This window comes from Schistocerca americana, chromosome 2 (genome assembly GCF_021461395.2).
Source record: "Schistocerca americana isolate TAMUIC-IGC-003095 chromosome 2, iqSchAmer2.1, whole genome shotgun sequence".
In the NCBI taxonomy this organism is placed as follows: domain Eukaryota; kingdom Metazoa; phylum Arthropoda; class Insecta; order Orthoptera; family Acrididae; genus Schistocerca; species Schistocerca americana.
The window spans coordinates 737,686,122-737,707,366 of NC_060120.1; the positions used below are offsets into that span (position 1 = coordinate 737,686,122).

The 21,245-nt window shown below is 41.7% G+C and overlaps 1 pseudogene; it reads left to right on the top strand.

Moving 5' to 3' along the window:
• Window positions 1-1,564: 1,564 nt before the first annotated feature.
• On the top strand, window positions 1,565-1,682 carry LOC124597375 (annotated as a pseudogene).
• Window positions 1,683-21,245: the final 19,563 nt, after the last annotated feature.

Here is a 21,245-nt window from a genome sequence, read left to right on the forward strand (position 1 = left end):
ACCGTAATCGCAGTTTTATTCGAAATCTCAAATGGGCAAAATCTTTATTGGAAATTCAAGTCAAAAAGGGTGCCGTATCGTATATGCTTATAGGTACTGTACTGGATCTTTTTTGCGATAAGGTTGTCATTAGTTGTCTACAAATTGTTATTACAACTTACTGGCATTTTATGCCAGTTGGATAGTGATTCGGTTAGTATAAAGTGGTTGGCAAATGTGGTGTACGGTATGTACTTCCACTTTCGAGTGCTTAAGGTTTCGGAGTATCTTATGTTACACTATATGCTTGCATTTCATTCGTTTGCTAAATGACAGTCACTGGAGGTTAATTCACGTATGTCTGCACAACTTGAAATAAATACAGCGAAATAGAATGTTTATAATCTTCTTTTCAATGCCACCATGAATTATCTCGAGTTCGGAACGGCACGTTTCTCCTGTCATCTCATATATTCCTGACGACTTCTCTGGTTATTCCGATAACTGAGGACAGAGTTTATAGTACTCGCCATCTTATTTACGATACAGGACAGCTGATTCACATGCATTCGGCGTCTCTTTAATAAGCAGCTATGCAGCACTCGTACCCAGGCACAGAGGCGTCGTGGTATCCACCCCATCCTAAGAGGTTAAAACCTGACCTACTTGTACATAAAATTCTAACCTAATTTAATATAACCTCCTTGACTCTGCCAAAAATTGACGAAGGAATCCGGACGCACTATGGCCATGCTGTCGGCCGATGTTATCGGGCGACCTCTGGCGACGGTGTCTGACGACCGTTGTCGTTGCCACTGTGAACGCAGCCCAACAGTGCTCGGGAGCACCGAGTTCTCAGCGTCACTGCCCTAATGTACTCGGCTGCATTCTTTCACATACACTGCTGAAACCCGCCAGAAAATGGCACTGTGAGCTCACGATAATAAATCGCTCGTGTGCGTCGAGCCTAGAGTCTGGAGCAGTCGACGTCACATCATACAGTTTGAATGGAGGAGAACATCCCTCGCCTTTCGTCTGATATGGGCCGTGTTTTGGGTGCCCCGCCCCAGTAGGCGCACTCTATAAGACGACACGGCTTTCAGACATATTCCTGAGTACGGACTGTTACACTTAAACATACTCTAATTTAAGAACAGAAATGCGTCCTGTCGTGCTAGAGGATAGCAATGTAACGGTTATCACATTCCAAGACTGCAGCTGCCCACATGGCTCTCTGCAGACTGCTATTCAAATTTTAACCGACACAGTTCTGTGTGAGGTAATATAGTTACTTGATGCTTTCAACATCTCCATGACTATATTACGAGATACTTTAGCGCAATTTGCAATCTTTATGGGAATCTGGTTAACAAATGTTTATAGATTGAGTCTGATTCCGTTTCGATGAAAGTATGTATCACTTACGATAGATGCCCGTTTTATTCTTTAACTATCAACGCTTTGTATTTTATGTGAACAGTACGAATAGCACAAAATGTGTAGGTATACATTTTACATCGAATACAGTGATCATTCTGTGTGGCGCAAGGTAGGTAGGTTTCTGGACGTACAGTAACATCTCCAGGCCAACGGCTTTGCCGCAGTGGTAACACCGGTTCCCGTCAGATCACCGAAGTTAAGCGCTGTCGGGCTGGGCTAGCACTTGGATGGGTGACCATATGGTCTGCCGAGTGCTGTTGGCAAGCGGGGTGCACTCAGCCCTTGTGAGGCAAACTGAGAAGCTACTTGCCTGAGAAGTAGCGGCTCCGGTCTCGGAAATTGACATACGGCCGGGAGAGCGGTGTGCTCACCACATGCCCCTCCATATCCGCATCCAGTGACGCCTACTGGCTGAGAATGACACAGCGGCCGGTCGGTACCGTTGAGCCTTCATGGTCTGTTCGGGAGGAGTTTAGATTTTAGTTTTAGTAACATCTCCAGCGGATTTCTAAATGGCAATAGTCGAGGAATCTGAAGATGTGAAACATGTTTGTAATCGATTGGTGGGGTGGTGCGACTATTACTAGCAAGCTTAAACGCTTCCATAGGATTTTGAAACCATTTTCTGACGAATATTGTTATCATTCCTTCAACAAGAGCCCTTATCAGGAGGTCTTTTGCTGGTTATGATAGCGAGTGTCAGGGAATATGACGTGAAACGATCGCGAGTGTGGACTTGGAGAAACTCCACAACCCCATCTAGATGCGACAGAGAAACTATGTAGTTCACATCCCTCCATTCGCTTCTTCGTTTTGCAGATTAACGTCAATAGGTAGTGCAATTTGACTTTGCAATTTTTTGTCGAAATCCAGGAATTTAATATTTGAAAAAGGTTTACCAACTGTTTGTATTTTGCCTAAAGCAATCAGAGGACGTATAGTCGGTTTTCTATGGTCTCAGTTTGTAACAGCAGAGCAGCCTTCGTGACGTGAAATTCACGCCTTGCCACATACTTGACGACCGGTGGTAAGTGTCGTGGATTTTCGATCAAAGAAGACGTAGGACATATCCATCAAGAGTTATATGTCTCTCGGAAACAACAGAGCGACCAGCGATGCGTGATGTCAGTAGGCAAAGTTATGCAACGTGGATGAAAGCAGTTGATGAAGACGTCATCTTTCTTTGGAAGGATGTAGCAACATCCGAAACGCAGTAGCGGTTGTCATAAACCTCAGTAAAATGGAATCTTAATAGAGAAAACCTTATATAAGGCTGAAAAAACTTTGAATGTGATCTGAAACACCCAAATGCTATTGCCCTTTGTGTGCAGCGTACAGAATAAGTGTGAGACATTTTGAGCCATCCTATTTGAAACATTGTGTAAGTCTTTAGTCATAGAACACTCGACTAATGGTATGCAGTGTGTTATAACAGTTGACTATATTGAATGGAAGTCTTCCCTGGAGTGTAATTTCAGATCGTTAGTTAGACGCACTTGATTCTGCATCTGTCAATGCATCTGATGCAGTTAATAATCAGTAATATTAGACCTAACAGACTTTAAAAAGGACAAAATAGATGCCAGTTGTTACAAATCTACTGGAAATGTATAGAGATAATGTATTTACTGTTACGGCAACATGCATGGTTCATGGGTATCGTAATATAGAAAGTATAACCAAACAATTAAAAATCAACACAGCGTCCGGTAATAATGAAGCAGCACGCAGAAATGGTTCCAGACAAGCTCCATGATACATTGTTGCAGGACAAGCAGAACTGTTCCTTTCCACTTCCTTCAACATCTATGCCACGCAGATGAATGAGGTGTTACTTTCTGCAGCGTTACATGTCTTATTATATGAGCAGGGTTATCGTCACATTGAGACATCAATGTAGAGTTAATGTTTGAAAATCCAAAATTTGTTGACTCGAAAATATTGCTATCAGATTATGAGTGACATAAATTATGCCAGACTTCTGTGCAAATTACTGCAATGTTCAACTCTCAGATGCTAACAGTCTAACTGTATTACCATACAATATGAGCGAGAACTAGCCAAGAACAGTGAAATTTACATCGACAACTACAATATTACAAAGTGCACTAACTTTCAGAAACCTGATGTACGTCAACAAAACCTCCACCATGTAATATCCTTAAATGTACAGACATTTTATGGAGTTGTCTGGTAAAGCTTTATAGTGCTCATCCATCAAAACATTTTAGAATAAATTTTGCTATGAAGTTCACCATGTTATTCAGATATGACATGCCGAGACATTAAACCACTTAGACAAAGCGTGATATTTCTGGTCTACATCCTGTTACCCTATAGGCAGTAGCCAGCATTGACATGTCTTAACCTGAAGCACATCCAGTCAGCTATTTATAAAACTACTTCTCCTCCCAATTCTATTTTATCTTCAAAAATGTCATTCACTCATCTGAAATGTAACACAATGAATCACCTAGCGGGATAATGGTATTCCTATGACGTTAACCTACAAGTGCTAACCTGCACGTACCTGTTTCATCAAAGTGTCGTATAGTTTTCACTGTAATAACAGCAGATGTTGGTCACCAAAAACCACACTCTAACTTGAAAGTCAGAACTGTAGTGCTACCATATGTTCTTGTACCGTTATAAAACAAATCTTTAACCCTTTCGCTCATGGCGTCCTCATATAAGGACATACTAAATAAATGCTTACTATATTAAAATTCGTTAAATTTTACCATTTGTAATTGTTGTCCTCATATTGTCACAAGCGGAGAGTTTACTTGAAAACAGTGTCGACATCTCCTGTCAATCTATGGTACCACGAAACAAAACTGAATGTGTACAGTCACATTGTCGCTTACCAGTAATCTTTGTACCTCCCATCAGCAGGTTAATATCTTGTGACTCTAGCTAAAAAAAAATTATTTGTGCGTAGAAAGGTGCATTCTTGAAGGTGAAAATCAAGGTGTCTTTCAGAAGGACAGGTAAGTGACAAATTTATAACCGTACACTTGTCTCCAAATGAGGACATTGTGATTGAAAGGTTGTAATAGTATAGAAATTTAGGACATTATTTCGCTGTATTTTTAGCCATCTTATGGTGATTTCACAATACCCCATGTCCAAGACAGACGAAGGCCACTTACAGAAGAAGTTATAGAGCTCCGTAATTCTTCTGAAATTGACAATCTATCCGATGATCCTGGCGATAATTTTGAACAAGAGGACAATCATGGAGGTAATGTTAGACATTTTATATCATACGGTATATTGTAAACTTAGTAGCCTAGACGCAAAGCCCGCTAACTGCAAGATAAGTGACACAGATAATCACGAAACACTCGTCCCATCCAAACGACAATGCATTGGCAGCAAGAAGGTTATTGTTGTGTAAGACTCTCCTACAACGGAGCCAACCTAAAGCTGAATAAGACAAATATCCATTCTAATCGTAATAGACTGCAAGGTAGCTTTGAATGTCCAGATTGGTAAGTCTGATGCCTGTTCACGTGCTTTGTATCCGGACATGGCAGGGCGATAGCCACGCCTATTGGGCATTTAGCAGGCCTTGCACCCGAAGACAACATGCAGTTAGCTGCTTTTGAAAGCGAACACTATTTACGACAGCCATTTTAGACGGTTTATAGCCGGTTTTGCAACCTGAAAGTGGACGCACGTATGCTCATGCAATTGATATTTCATGCGTAAATGCATGGGTTGAGTACAAGAAAAACGCATCAGAATTACGTGCTCCTAAAAATAAGACCCTTCATTTACTTCACTTTAGGGCAAGTGTGGCCAAAGTACTGGCAAAAATAGATAAGCCAGCTACCAGAAAAAAGGGGGCGCCCCACTAGTGAACGTTCAAGTACTTCAAAATTAGCCAATGCAGAAGCTCGCCTAGAAGCTGAATTTCGTTTGGACAACGTTGGGAATCTTCCAGTGGTCAGTGACAAAAAATCATTTTACAGGTACAAGAAACCGGGCTGAAAAGGCAAAACCAAATTTTATTATGTAAAATGTAATATTCACTTATGTCTGTATAGAAAAAAAAAATGTTTCTTTGATTATCAATCTTCAGAAGTGTAAAACCATAGTTTATGTATATAATCATTAAGTAAGCTTTGTGTAATTTTTGTATGTTGGCTAAATAAAATCAAATAAAGTACATTGACTTTTCAACTTATATTGCACACCTTGAACACAATGTCCTCAAATGGGGACGCGTTGTATCCCCCCTTGGGAGGGGGTGGGGGCACCTCGGAATATTTTATACATCTGAAAAATCATAATTCGAAGAACTGGATAGTAAAACCATGATCTTTTTGAGGAAAGAAATAATTCGTGACCGAAAGGGTGAAGTATTTTAACAATCAATACCCGAAACCGCTATGGTGTACGTATTGTCATGAAACGAAAGGTCTAAGAGTTAGATTTTCTGATACAGCTTCTCACAGTTTCTGCCAACATACGACAATTTTCCTGTCATGTTCCTACAGTGTTGGGAAGAATTTGCAACACATTCAACTATCAGGTGGGTAGATTTCCGAGAAAGCAGTGAATAGATCTTTGAAACTCAGAGAAAAGTGAGTATAGGCTCCAGTGAGAGAACAGTAATAAAATTCATGTAGAAGAACCTATAGGGGATCATAAGAATGTAAGTTCAAGAGCGAGATGCTTGGGTTGCTGTCCTACTCACCTACAGTTGATCCTGCACCACCAGAAAGAACCAAGAGCTACTGGGACAGTCCAGACAGTTGTTCCATTAGAACATCAATTTCAGTGTCAGCCATCTCCATTTTAACGGCATGATCACATGTCTTTTAGATCCTTTCTTGCCGATTTCACCCAGTGTTCCTCCTGCTGTAACACTATCATCCCCAAGTAGGAGATATTTTCGAACCTTGACGCCATCTCTCACAGCGATGAACCTGAGGAATTTACCATGTAAAAAGCTGTTCAGCGCACCGCACGCATTTAGACCTGCCATTCTACCAGGTAATAGAGGGCCGTTATATACCTTAGAACAAAGTATGGAGAGGCGAACCACACAAGGTGTTTTTTTTGGCGAGCGGGAGACTGCACCTCGATAGTGTCATCCTTATGAGTCTGGTAAAGTTGGCACCCGAGTTTCGAGAAATACATGTTTTTTTTTTTGTTTTTTTTTTTAAGTTCTTGCTGGGTATGCCGTAGTTCTAGAGTTCTCTGTACAAATTTCGAATAGTTCTGTACAATTTCGCGAAGAAAACAAAAAAAAATTGGGAAAAATTTTAAGCTTGCACGAAACAATAGTAATTGTAGAAAAAATAGTAATCACAATTCTGAATAGCTCCCTAAGAGTTCTACAGAAAATACTAACGACATTTTTTGTGCAGATAATAATTTATGAGATAATTGCAACAATGAGGGACCCATTTCCACAATCATGTGTAGTTGGCACCCGACTTTCGAGAAATGTAAATTTTTTTCAGAGTTCTTAATATGTATGCTACAGTTCTAGAGTTCTCGGTAAAAATTTTTAATTTTTCTGTAGAATTATGCGAAAAAATCTATGATCTCAATTCTGAATAGTTCAATAGCCGTGAAGTTGGCAACCGATTTTACAGAAATATACATTTGTCAGAGTTTTCTATCGATATCCTTTAGTTCTAGAGTTCTATGTACTAAATTTGAATCATTCTGCAGAATTTCGCGAAAAAGTACGAGTAATAAAGAAAATTTTTTATGTGGAAAAAAAATTATTTGCCGATTTACGAAAATAAAATTATTATCACAATTCTGAAGAGACCCCCTAGTGTTCTGCAGAAAATCTTAACAATATTTTTGTATAGGTAATACTTTATGAGATAATTGCATTAATGAGGGACTCAACTACAGAAAATATACGAAATCGAACTAGAGTTCTGATGACAGTTCCGATCACAGATCTGGATAGCACTCCAAGAGTTTTACTGAAAAACCTAATTTAATATCTTGTGAAGATATTTATAGTTCAATAATGTGCGATCCGTTTCACTAATATATAGGTTTTCGATCGCTGAGCGTCGCTGCCCCAGTTGTGATCGGTGCATATAGGTACAAGTGGGCACACATCGTGTCGATTGCCCTGTATCTGACTGCTGACAACCTCAGCAGTCTCATGTATTTGTCATTTTTGGTCTGCTTATTGCGTTGTATTTCAACAACTTTAGTTTAATTTGATATTCTTTGCTACGATTAAGTAGCGGATTTGAAGATAGCTGCCTCTATAATGTGCTTTCACCAACTCCTCTTTCTTTAGTATTCGTTACATACTGGGAGTTTCCGACATTTAGCAAGACATATGGTATTTTTTTCGCAGAGGAGTTCAGATGCGTCATAAAATTCAAGCACCTTTCGTACCTTGATACGTTCATCGCAGGTGTAGGGTCTTGTTCGCTTAGAGGAGGTAAAAGAATAACTGACTCACGCACTTACATCTATTAATTTACGTCAGTTCAAAAAACACAAGCTTATTGGTGCACTAGTCATGAATAGTCGGAAATCGTTTCCTTGGTGAGAGGGTGAGTGCTGTCGTAGTCCCCGCTTGTGGATCTAAGCTGCCGGAGAGTGTCGTTTGGTGGAGAAACCTATGGGCCAGATTTCTGGATGTGAAGAGGGAAAGGGAGGGACAGAGAGAGAGAGAGAGAGAGAGAGAGAGAGAGAGAGAGAGAGAGAGAGAGAGAGAGAGAGAGCTAGGTAAGAGATGAACTATCTGTAAAAGCCCTTAACTCTAGGAAATGGTCACTGGGTAATGAACGCCAGAAATTAATTATAGCATAATTTTTCGAGAACTTCATTTCATCTTTCTGAGGCCGTTATTTTTGTTTATAACACTTCCTTCAGGAGCAGACTTTTGCATTGTCTGTTGAAGTACTCTTTCACATAATAGACATCATTACTTTGACAGATACTACGCAGCACAAAATCATACTAATAAGGAAGGAATGAAGCTTGTACTTGGGTATGACGTACGGAAAGGGTATGTGATTCAGAAAAAGGAAGAACACTGATAATGACAAATTATATTTGCTAAAGTAAGTTTCGAAGGGTCGGCGATGACATAAGCGACATATTAACCTTCTTTAGTATTATTGAACTAATATAAACTTTTCCCTTATGGGAAAGATACTTTTAATACTTGGTCTCCAAATATTTGCAAGCCATCTTGGTAATAAGGGTACTGAAAAGAAAGCGAAAAAAATTGCTACATCGAGGCAATCAGTTAGGAGACGAAACGAACTCTCTTAGGACGTATCTCAGCAACTGTACTTTCTTTTCTGTAGCTTTGGATGGTTCAACGGAAATACGCGATTCTTTTTTTATAACTGGAACTGATATTAATTTTAATGTCCTGGAAGATCTTGCCATTCTGGAGAGAGTGCATGCTAAAACAAGAGGATCAGAACTATTTGAAAAAGTGAACTTATGTCTACAAAAATTTAAAAGTAGATTATGCTAAAATCATCAATGTGCTTACTGACGGAGAGCCGTCAATGATAGGTAGAGTCAACGGCACTGCAACGTTGCCCGAGAGCTTTTAAAATCATCACGTACTAACATATTACTGCATTACACACCAAAAGTCACAGCGTGGAAAAAACTTAGTATCTTGTACAAGCAGCATTTTATGCCACCCGGTCTGAAATGTGTGGATAAACGTATAGCTAAGGCATTAACTACACGATATTTCCGAGGCTACTTTGAATTGTTGGATTTCGATTATGATGAACTCGTCTTACATTCTGAATCGCAGTATTTCTAAAGGAAAGCTTCTGAAAACATTTTGGAACTTGAAAAACGCTTTTTCTGATTTTTACGACAGGCAAATACACCACCGATAGAAAACTCTGCTGCATGACAATCAGCAATTTGATTTGGCATTTTAGTTGAAGTTAGATGCCATCTTAAAGCCTAAATTTAAAACTAGAAGGCGAAAGCATCAGTCCATTTGATATTATGTTAAACCAATCATCTTGCTGTTATAAAAGGAGAATTTGAGTCAATTTCCGTTCCTGGATGAAGAGAGTGAATGTGCTGCGGATAACAGCAGTGTGACGAAACACAATGACAAACGTAAATACTGCAATGATCATTTGAAAGTCGTTTACATAAGTTTTAATCCCATTTTTAGTTAGTGAACAATTACAACGCAGATTCCCAGTGACACAGAAACAGAGCTGATTCGCTTAAAAACAATTTCATTGTTAAAAATGAAATCAGATAAGCTTTTTTCATATCAAAATGATCCTTCCATAAGTAATTTCTGGCATTTATAACGCAGTGACTATTTGCTAGAGCAAAGAGCATTTGCATACAACTATATAAGCATGAGTCTCTTTGAGACGACGTACAGATGAATAGCTTTTCATCCATGACATTTATTAAAGGCAAAACAACGTAACGGATGAAAGAATCAAATACAGTGGTATATAAGGTTACTGTGCTGTAACAGGTGTTGTTTATATACATTAATCAAATCCTTTAAAAATATTAATTAAGTCTACAAACACTCATATGTTGGGACTCCTTCTACTGAACAGAGAGAACAGACAACTTCCAAGTTCCAAGCTCTCAGAGCTCCATCTCGCTGTCTCTCTCTCTCTCTTTCCCTTTCTCTTTCTCTTTCTCTCTCTGTCTCTTCGCATCCAGAAATCTGGCCCAGAGATTTCTTCACCAAACGTCAATCTTCGGTAGCTTATCAAGGAGCCGATTTCCGACAATTAGCTTATGTTTTCTGAACTGACGTAAATTAATCGATGTAATTGTGTGAATCAGTTTACCTCCTCCTAGCGAACAACATCCTCCCATCCTTGTTTTCCAACCCCGACAATGGACGTATGAAGATACAAAAGGTGCTTCTATTGTATGACGCATCTGAACTCTGTGAATGGCGTATGTCTTGTTAAATGTTGGGAAATCCCAGTATGTACCGAATACTGAAGAAACGAGTACGTGAAAGCACATTATTAAATTAAATTGCTATAAATAGTTGAAATACAACGGAAGAAGCAGACCAAAAATGACAACTACCGTTAGACTGAAGCCTCGAAATAAAATTCTGTTCAAAAATGTTCAAATGTGTGTGAAATCTTATGGGACTTAACTGCTAAGGTCATCAGTCCCTAAGCTTACACACTACTTAACCTAAATTAGCCTAAGGACAAACACACACACCCATGCCCGAGGGAGGACTCGAACCTCCGCCTGGACCAGCCGCACAGTCCATGACTGCAGCGTCTGAGATCGCTCGGGTAATCCCGCGCGGCTAAAATTCTGTCCCTCCCCTGACAGTAAATAAGCGTCGCCATTTTGGTTGTCTGTTATCCCTCGTCACGATTTCGCAGCAGTCTTACTCGAATTGCTTTCATACAACGAGGTTTAAAATGTTAGTTCTTTGCTGATCAAAGTGGATAGAAAAATTTATTTGCTTATCTTGTTATTATTTCTTGTTGACTTACTTACCTTGTTAAGCCCTCCTACTCCTACCAATTTCGATTTGGAAAGCAATACAAATAAAAAAACTTGCAAAATGTGTTCGGTAGTCAAACCAATGTTTTCCAGTTGCAACCAACGGACGACGCTAGCGGCGCTTTCGTTGATCAGCGTTTACCGTGTGGTGCACGAGTGGCAGTCGTAGAAATTTCTTTCCTCGATTCCAGGAAAATATGCTTATGCGGACCCCATATATGATGATGAAAAATGCTCAGATTTCAGTCATTTATCGATTCCGTCAAATTTGAGTCGACTGCGCGTCGTAAAATTTAGGGACAATTTTTCTCAAAAACGCGGGGGGAGGGGTTTGATACAAAATATCGTCGTCTTTCATTTTAGTTTGCACACGAGCGACCTGACAAGTATGAGCCGCATCGATTAGCCGTGCCAGGCCTTCCTCTTGTGAGCTAACGAGCCACAAATCATCCTATGAAATACTAAATATCTGCCGTTTCGATCGTGTTGCAGTGGCCTCCCTCACGGCGTAGAATCCTTCGGCTGAGGAGTGACTGCGTCAGCATATTGCACTAATAACGTTGTCGTAAAGTCACTGATGCTGAATTACTTACATTTTATTGCTCCTAAAATACAACTGGTCATTCTTAGGTGAGAAGGACGGATGAGGGGCTGTATGGCAGACTATTAGTTGCTCGAATTTCTGGTAATTGATAGATTATCGCGATTCGACGACAAGCTTGTGTGTTCTGCGTTTACTTTCTACCAGTCACAAATTTCGACGGCAATTCTGTGTACTTAAGAGCCAATACTGACATTGTAGGGCGACACATAGGGCCGCGTAGGAAGCGGTGGGAGCGGGAGGGGGGGGGGGGGGGGGGGTTATAGTGGGCACTCAAAGAGAAATTCAATTTTCACCAAACCAAACTATGTTTATTGATAGAAACTCACTAACTGCATATTTTGAATCTACATATTATAAGGTCTCACACCAAATATTTTTTAGTTAAAAAGAAAATAATATATTGGCGATACGTACATTTTTCTAAAGGCTTACAAAGTGACCAATTTTCCGTACCTAAGCGGATACTGTGGTCAGTGTCAACACAACAGGATGCCACGTTTGCTTTTCTGATTTCCGGGCGCATTTTCTAGGCATCTTCACGCTAATACAGATACTAATCTGAAAGAATACCAGGCGGCTGAAAATACCGTTTTCAATCGGAATTTGGTATTAGTACAAATTTAATAGAATAGAGACAGTTTTAAATAATACAACTTAATTAATTGAAATTTGCCACGATGATATGGAATGGCGGACTGTAGCATAGTGTATAAAAGGATTTGGAAGTCAATTTCATCTGTTGTACTACGCGTGCTTTTCGTAAGTAACGCAGTCTTATCGGGGTGACCACTTTTCCGGAGCTGACGCCGTGTTGTCATTAATCATCCACAGATGGAATTATCTACTAAAATAAATAACAAGCAACTACATTTGTAGGCCAAACATAATTACTCTTTATACGAGTGGGGCAACAAAAATAATATAAATGACTTATCTTCCATCAGATGACTGGAAAACAAGGAAGGTTTTACTAAAAAATAATTGAACAAGGTTCCTCTGTAAATCATATTGATGACAGTGGGTGTGTATATTAGAACTGGACTGACCACTTCCCCCGCAGGCAGCAGCACTTTTCAGAGCAAAAAATATGCACTGACCACTTTTTCCCTTTCACACCTTCTACCACTGATCTTACTATTAACTGATAACCTACATAAATTAGTGTATTATATTACTTAATAACAGTTATCGTAATATGAGGCTCTATCACTAATTTTTGCTAAATGTTTTCAAGGTCATTTTTCTTTTGCTCATTGCATTGTATTATAACAGCCTTAATTCGATTTAATGTTACTCGATACAAACATGTACCACATTTGAACATGAGAGTCTACGTAGCGTGCATTCACTACTGGCCATTAAAATTGCTACACCAAGAAGAAATGCAGATGATAAATGGGTACTCATTGGACAAATATATTATACTAGAACTGACATGTGATTACATTTTTACGCAATTTGGGTGCATAGATCCTGAGAAAGCAGTACCCAGAACAACCACCTCTGGCCGTAATAACGGCCTTGATACGCCTGGGCATTGAGTCAGACAGAGCTTGGATGGCGTGTACAGGTACAGCTGCCCATGCAACTTCAACACGATACCACAGTTCATCAAGAGTAGTGACTGGCGTATTGTGACGAGCCAGTTGCTCGGCCACCATTGACCAGACGTTTTCAATTGGTGAGAGATTTGGAGAATGTGCTGGCCAGGGCAGCAGTTAAATATTTTCTGTATCCAGAAAGGCCCGTACAGGACCTGCAACATGCGGTCGTGCATTATCCTGCTGAAATGTAGGGTTTCGCACAGGGATCGAATAGAGGGTAGAGCCACGGGTCGTAACACATCTTAAACGTAACGTCCACTGTTCAAGTGCCGTCAGTGCGAACAAGAGGCAACCGAGACGTTTAAGCAATGGCACCCCATACCATCACGTCGGGTGATACGCCAGTATGGCGATGACGAATACACGTTTCCAATGAGCGTTCACCGCGATGTCGCCAAACCCGGATGCGCCCATAATGATGCTGTAAACAGAACGTGGATTCATCCGAAAAAATGACGTTTTGCCATTCGTGCACACAGGTTCGTCGTTGAGTACACCATCGCACGCGCTCCTGTCTGTGATGCAGCGTTAAGCGTAACCGCAGCCATGGTCTCCGAGCTGATAGTCCATGCTGCTGCAAACGTCGTCGAACTGTTCGTGCAGATGTTTGTCGTCTTCCAAACGTCCCCATCTGTTGACTCAGGGATCGAGACGTCTATGCACGATCCGTTACAGTCATGCGGATAAGATAGCTGTCATCTCGACTGCTAGTGATACGAGGCCGTTGGGATCCAGCACGGCGTTCTGTATTACCCTCCTGAACCCACCGATTCCATATTCTGCTAACAGTCATTGGATCGCCACCAACGCGGCCAGCAATGTCGTGATACGATAAACCGCAATCGCGATAGGCTACAATCCGACCCTTATCAAAGTCGGAAACGTGATGGTACGCACTTCTCCTCCTTACACGAGGCATCACAACAATGTTTCACCAGGCAACGCCGGTCAGCTGCTGTTTGTGTATGAGAAATCGGTTGGAAACTTTCCTCATGTCAGCACGTTGTAAGTATCGCCACCGGCGCCAAACTTGTGTGAATGCTCTGAAAAGCTGATGATTTGCATATCACAGCATCTTCTTCCTGTCGGTTAAATTTCGCGTCTGTAGCATGTCATCTCCGTGGTTTAGCAATTTTAATGGCCAGTAGTGTATATTACACGTTGTTTCAAAAAGAATACAAGTATTACAAAGTATTACTTTGTCCAAATTATCGTTCGCTGCGCCTCGGCTCGGCCATTGGAGAAATGATTACATAGACTAGTTTATATTAATAGCCGCTAGGTGTCAGTCGTCTTCTGCTTTGCTTGGTAATCATCATATGTTTAAAATGGCAGCAGAAATCATTTTGTGTTCTCGAGTGTGCGAAGTGCAATTCCATGATTACAGTGCAAAGACGTTTCAGGTTGAGGTACCATACTGATCCTCCGAATGGGTGGAACATTCGCAGATGGTATCGATAGTTTCTAGATACAGTATGCGTATGTAAAGGAAAGAGTCCTGGCCGCCCTCGTGTTCCTGAAGAAACTGTTGCACGAATACAAACTGCTTTCCAGCAGAGCCCAGAGTTACAAAACTGGTGGTTTCCGAGACTGCACGAAGACAACTTCACTTCTCAGCAAGACGGGGCACCCCCTCACTGGAGTCGCCAAGTGCATGAATATCTGAATGAAACTTTTCAGAACCGTTGGGTTGGTCGTCAAGGAGCTGGCGACTTAGCATGTCTCGGCTGGGCTCCACAGTCACCGGATTTGACACCCTCTGACTTCTTCCTGTGGTGTTTCGTTAAAGACAACGTTTATGTACCACCACTCCCACAGAACGTGGAAGAGTTGAAGAACCGGATCTGTACTGCCATAGCGTCAGTGACGAAGGACATGCTTGCCCGAGTATGGGAGGAATTTGAGTATCGATGTGATATTGTTCGTTTCGCTGATGGACGTATTGAACACCTGTAATCTGAACTTGAGAGATTCGTAAATATGTGTGTTAAGTTTCATATTTGTATTCTTAAAGTTTAATAAATATATGCATTCGAAATACGTATATTCTTTTTGAAAAACCCTGTACTTCCGTTTGACGCTCGTGAATTGTCAGCACTGGAAGAAAAACAACAAAATTTCCGCCTCTCACTTCCATTAACGTGCAGTGGCCGCGCTGCGTACCACTCTGCCTCTGACATAAGCGGCAATCTTTACCCAGCTAACAGCCGAATTCACCAAACACCTTAAGTTAAGTCCGTCCCGATAGCTGATGCGTGACGGACGGGTTCGATTCCCGGCTGGGTCGGGAATTTTCTCCGCTCAGGGACTGTGTGTTGTGTTGTCTTCATCATCATTTCATCCCCATCCGGAGCGCAGATCGTCCAATGTTACGTCGAATGTAATAAGACCTACACCAAGGCGGCCGGACCTGCCCCATAAGGGGCCTCCCGGCCAATGACGCCAAACGCCCATTTCCATTTAAAGTTAAGAGGTTAAGCCCATGTTACGCTATCATAGGTTTCTTTTTTACTGAGAGAGAAACGTACATTTTTAAGAAGCTCTTATCGTTAGTTGACAGGTCTGGATTCTGCTGTTAGTTGCTAGAAGAACATTATTATAAAATGTGGCTGAAAACCGCGGGCCACACAAATACCTGATTCGGGTCCCATGCGGTCTGCAGTTTGACGACCACTGGTTTAGCTGGTCACGGCGGTTTTTGTTGTAGCAGCTGTCCTGCGACCACACTAGACTCGTCGTACCAGGACTGCTGGTTACCAGGACAACGGGAGCTTGTAGGCCTCCTCTCTATTGATGTTATTGAGCTGCGTCTGGGTGGGCCCACACGATCAGCATGCGGAAAACTGCTGAGCCGGATGATGGAGGAATTCGGCATGTAGGTACTGGCTGGTATTGGTTGCTTTGCCGAAACATCAGATATTTCGGTGTTTCATAAAAGGATATGGTGGCATACGATGAAGGTATTTAACAAAATTGACACTGACTGTCGATGCCTATATATTTATATCAATGACCTGTATAGGTACGAATGTTACTCCATATACGACTGCTGGAGCTAGTGAGAAAGAGTAATAAATCACTACTCAGTGATTAGTGTTGCGTAAGAGGTGCCGGGCCGAACAGTCGTCTCGAAATTTCTTATGATTCGCCCAGGCTGTATGCCAGCAAAGCAAGAGCCGTCTATGAACATGCCGGATATGCTCTGATGCGGGAAATAAGGCAATAACTTGGTAGCAATATGGACGTCGGCACAGAACAATATGGACGTCGACACAGATATATCTTTGACTATCGTCCAAACTACTGATGCCAGACTGTGAACAAAATCTACAGAATAACAAGCAGGCAAACCTGCTGAGATAAATAGTTGTTCCGCAACTGCCAAAAGAAGAAATTTGAAGAACAATGAAGACTCACGTTGCATGGGCAGGCCGGAATGAATCTCGAACCGCAATAAACATATCACCGACCGTCAGCGAGGCAGCGACGACAGTACTGCCCAAGGGATTAAACATTGCAGTGACCCGCCTGCAAGGATCGGCACAATAAAAATTATTGTCTGCTGAAGCAGCACTGTTACAGGCCCCTTAAGTCGAAGCTGAAAAGATAAGACATGTAAAAGTCAGAACCAAAGACCGAGGCTATTCAAATACATCGCCATACAGGAAGGAAGTGCTGCCGTAGAGGAACTTACGAGGAATGAGCACATTGTGATTCGCCAGGTAGATATAGGCTACTACACGGTATAAATAAAAAATAACTGTTTTGTTGAGTGAGCCCATCTACAAAGAACTTGGGGGTGATGCGACACTGAAGATTGGAAAGAAGATCGAGACTTAATCAGACACACTAATTGATCATGACACAGGCAGAGGACCTATTCCTGAAGAAGAATTTGGGAGCTACGTAAGATCCATAATAGGATCCAAGATAGGAGGAATGGCAGCACCTGTCGTAAATTTTCAATCTTTTTAGTACAGATCGAGTTAACTCTTTGTTATATGTAATGGCAACATAATACCATGTGCGATTTTATTTACTATAAGTCATCATGACTCGCGATAGGTACGCAGTAACTGAGATTGATCTGCACTAAACAGACTAAAAATTTACGACTGATGCTGCCCTTCCTCCTAACTTTGATATCATTACTACAGTCGTGGAGCACGCAGTTCCTGATTGAAACAAATCTTAAGATCCATAGGCAAAGTGTCCCCTAAGGCTTTTAGTTAATGGTATGGACTCACTCACATACATCCTGGCGAAGTACCTGCCAGAAAACTACATACTTCCCCTAGTGGGATACGCAGAATCGTATGTGAATGATTCGACTCACTTCGTCCAACTTATACAAGAGCAGCACATATAACAAATTGGTGTAGTTATGTATGCCATACAAGTATTTCAAATGGTCTGATGAATGAATGTTTGGATTGGCAGTAGCATTCCCCTTCTCTCCGATAGTAACGGATATCTTTACGCAAGCTCCTGACTAAATTGCGTTAAGCTCCGCGCAGTCCCGCTAACGTTGTCGACTACGATACATGAAGGACACACTTGCGATTTGGCAGCATGGCGAATGTAATGTAAGGCTCAAAGAATGAATGTGTAATAAAATGATTGAATCCAATGTGCACGACTAAAGCAGGAGCACTTTAAAAACATGGATAATCAGAATTTGAATGTTAACTCGTATTAAAATTCTCACTTTGCCAAAGCCGGCTCTATTACCTGCTATTTTGTGATTTGTTTTAGAGCCAGGTGCAGGGTCGTCATTGGGAAACACAAAAGCTTGGTGACGGCGGACGGTGATAATGTGAACTATAACGCAACACATGATTTGCATTACACAGAAACAATAATCGGAAACAGTAATCGGACTTCGAAATAAGAAATTTAGATTGCAAGTTTCGATTTGTAAACGCAAATGTGTCAACACGTCACCAAACCAATCGCTTCCCAACGTAGTTCAATAGTTGAGAGACAAACAGAAGTCTGTATACATCATTAGTACAGGAGTAATGACCAACTACTTCTAAATAAAAACATAAATGAACTTAGACAACTTCATTATTATAATCAGATTACAGACGATAAGGAAATGTATCCTTGTAGGAAAGGCGTGAGAGAAGGGGCAATGAAAAGGAAACTTTACATGTATCAATTGTTTTGAAAAAAAATTAAACACGAAATTACAGAAGTCATTTGCAACGACACTGATTACAGTTTTATCTCTGACATAGCGAGATATACGATATTAATTTGAAATAGTGCCCCATTGAAAAGCGCCCCCGTGTCCGACCCAGGGGTAAACCTGGATGGTGGAAAAAATTGTCACTGCCAGTATTTGGACGGCAAGGGAAGGAGAGGTGGTGGCGTGAAGTTCCTGGTAACCAGACTTTGCGACAGTGCCCTGGTTTAAATACCAAAACTCTTCGCAATGTCTTATAAAGTGAATCAAGTGAGGGCATGCGTCACTGTTGATGGTGATCCGTGCGTCGGATGGTGATGTCAAGCTCGGCGGCCCACTTAGTGCTATGCGAGACGACTAGCCTCTGTGCCAGCACTGGGTTTCACCCTCCCCCTTCTCTTATCATCATACAACACAAACATTACGGTCCACACATACACACACACACACACACACACACACACACACACACACACACACACACACCCAATACATACATGCAGTATTACAAATTGTATTGTAAGAGAGCATACTGTAAATAAATAAAAAAAAGCCCCCTTGAATGACTGCTTACACCACGCTTGTCCGCCCTGTTCTGGAGTATTGCATGCTGTGCGTTGTCGGATCCGCATCAGGTAGGACTGACGGCTGACATCGAAAAAGTCCAAAGAAGGGCGGCTTGATTTGTATTCTCGCGAAATAGGGGAGACAGTGCCACAGACATGATAAGTGGAGTGGCAATCATTAAAACAAAGACGTTTCTCGTTGCGACGGGATCTTCTCATGAAATTTCAATCACCAGTTTTCTCCTCCGATTGCGAAAACATTCTGTTGGCACCCACCTACATAGGGAGAAATGGTCATCACGATAAAATAAGAGAAATCAGGGCTCGCACAGAAAAATTTAAGTGCTCGTCTTTTCCGGGCGCCGTTCGTCAATGGAACGGTAGAGAGACAGCTTGAAGTTGGTTCTTTGAACCCTCTGCCAGGCACTTTATTGTGAACAGCAGAGTACTCACGTAGATGTAGATGTTAAGACAATGTCTGTTACAGATCTTTGAAGAGCCATCCAACTGCATCGCTCAGGGGCTGTTCTTTAATTACAGTGTTGTTACATAGTAGTAATAATTATGCTGTGTAAGAGCACGTGAGCACCCTAACTTTCGACACCTTGCGGATTTGTTGGTTATTTTTCTTTGAATGCTTTTAAAACGTAACAAGGGCGCTGCAATCTGATACGGAACTATATGTAACACGCTACTGCTCCTCTAGACACTGTGGAATTTGGCATCAGGGTCACGAGCACACCTTTCGGCTGGGCGGAAATTGAGACGCGTATACCGTGGCGTTGTGGTTGTGGCACAGTCTCTCACGCTGCACGTCGCACGTGCCTTGCTAGTACCGTAGGAAATTTGAGGCGGGGAGCGGAAAAGCAGCCCGGTCATATGCTCACATCGGAACGGCGCATATGAGCAGTGGTAGTATTGCCCATACGATAGTTTTTGCCTTACTCTACACTGAATTTTATTGCCTTTGGGTAGTGTTTCGTTTTTCGCCATTTAAACGCTCCAGCTTTCTTCGTTAGTACATTATACTTTTCTGTTGTTTATATCTGTATAGTTTCGTTTTGTTTTTCGTCTGTCAAGAAAAATGCATACTTCAGTAACTGGTAAGGTATTGGCCGCTGGAATTGTATCATATGCCTCCGCGATGTTTTCAGATCGCAAGAAGGGACAGAGGGTAGTGAATAAGAAAGCAAGGAATACTATAAAATCATGTGATTAAGAAGCAGCGGATAGGCACTTGGTGCAGGGAGTGGCCACTGACCCTTAACATAGACAAATGTAAAGTATTGCGAATACATAGAAAGAAGGATCCTTTATTGTATGATTATATAATAGCGGAACAAACACTGGTAGCAGTTACTTCTGTATAATATCTGAGAGTATGCGTACGGAACGATTTGAAGTGGAATGATCATATAAAATTAATTGATGGTAAGGCAGGTGCCAGGTTGAGATTGATTGGTAGAGTCCTTAGAAAATGTAATCCACCAACAAAGGAGGTGGCTTGCAAAACACTCGTTCGGCCTATACTTGAGTATTGCTCATTAGTGTGGGATCCACGCCAGGTCGGGTTGACAGAGGGGATAGAGAAGATCCAAAGAAGAGCGGCGCGTTTCGTCACAGGGTTATTTGGTAAGCGTGATAGCGTTACGGAGATATTTAGCAAACTCGAGTGGCAGACTCCAAGAGAAGCGCTCTGCATCGAGGTGTAGCTTCCTGATCAGGTTTTGAGAGGGTGCGTTTCTGGATGAGGTATCAAATATATTGCTTCCCCCTACTTACACCTCCCAAGGAGATCACGAATGTAAAATTAGAGAGATTCGAGCGCGCACGGAGGCTTTCTGGCAGTCTTCCTTCCGCAAACCATATGCGAGTGGAACAGGAAAGGGAGGTAATGACAGTGACATGTAAAGTGCCCTCCACCACACACGGTTGGGTGGCTTGCGGAGTATAAATGTAGAGGTAGATGTAGATGATACTCGAACAAGGAACTAAGAATGAGAAGTTACCTCTCAGGATGCTGGAAATACTAAGGGGAGTGGTGGTGGAGGAAGCACCAATACGACCATACTACACCACTGTGGGAGGTAGATCCCATTTCTAGGTCATAAATTACCAATTTTATTATGACAGTTATTGGACACCTGGGTAAGTGCTCTATTCCGCCACAATATTCCCTATAAAATGGTTCAAATGGTTCAAATGGCTCTGAGCACTATGGGACCCAACTGCTGAGGTCATTAGTCCCCTAGAACTTAGAACTAGTTAAACCTAACTAACCTAAGGACATCACAAACATCCATGCCCGAGGCCGGATTCGAACCTGCGACCGTAGCGATCTTGCGGTTCCAGACTGCAGCGCCTTT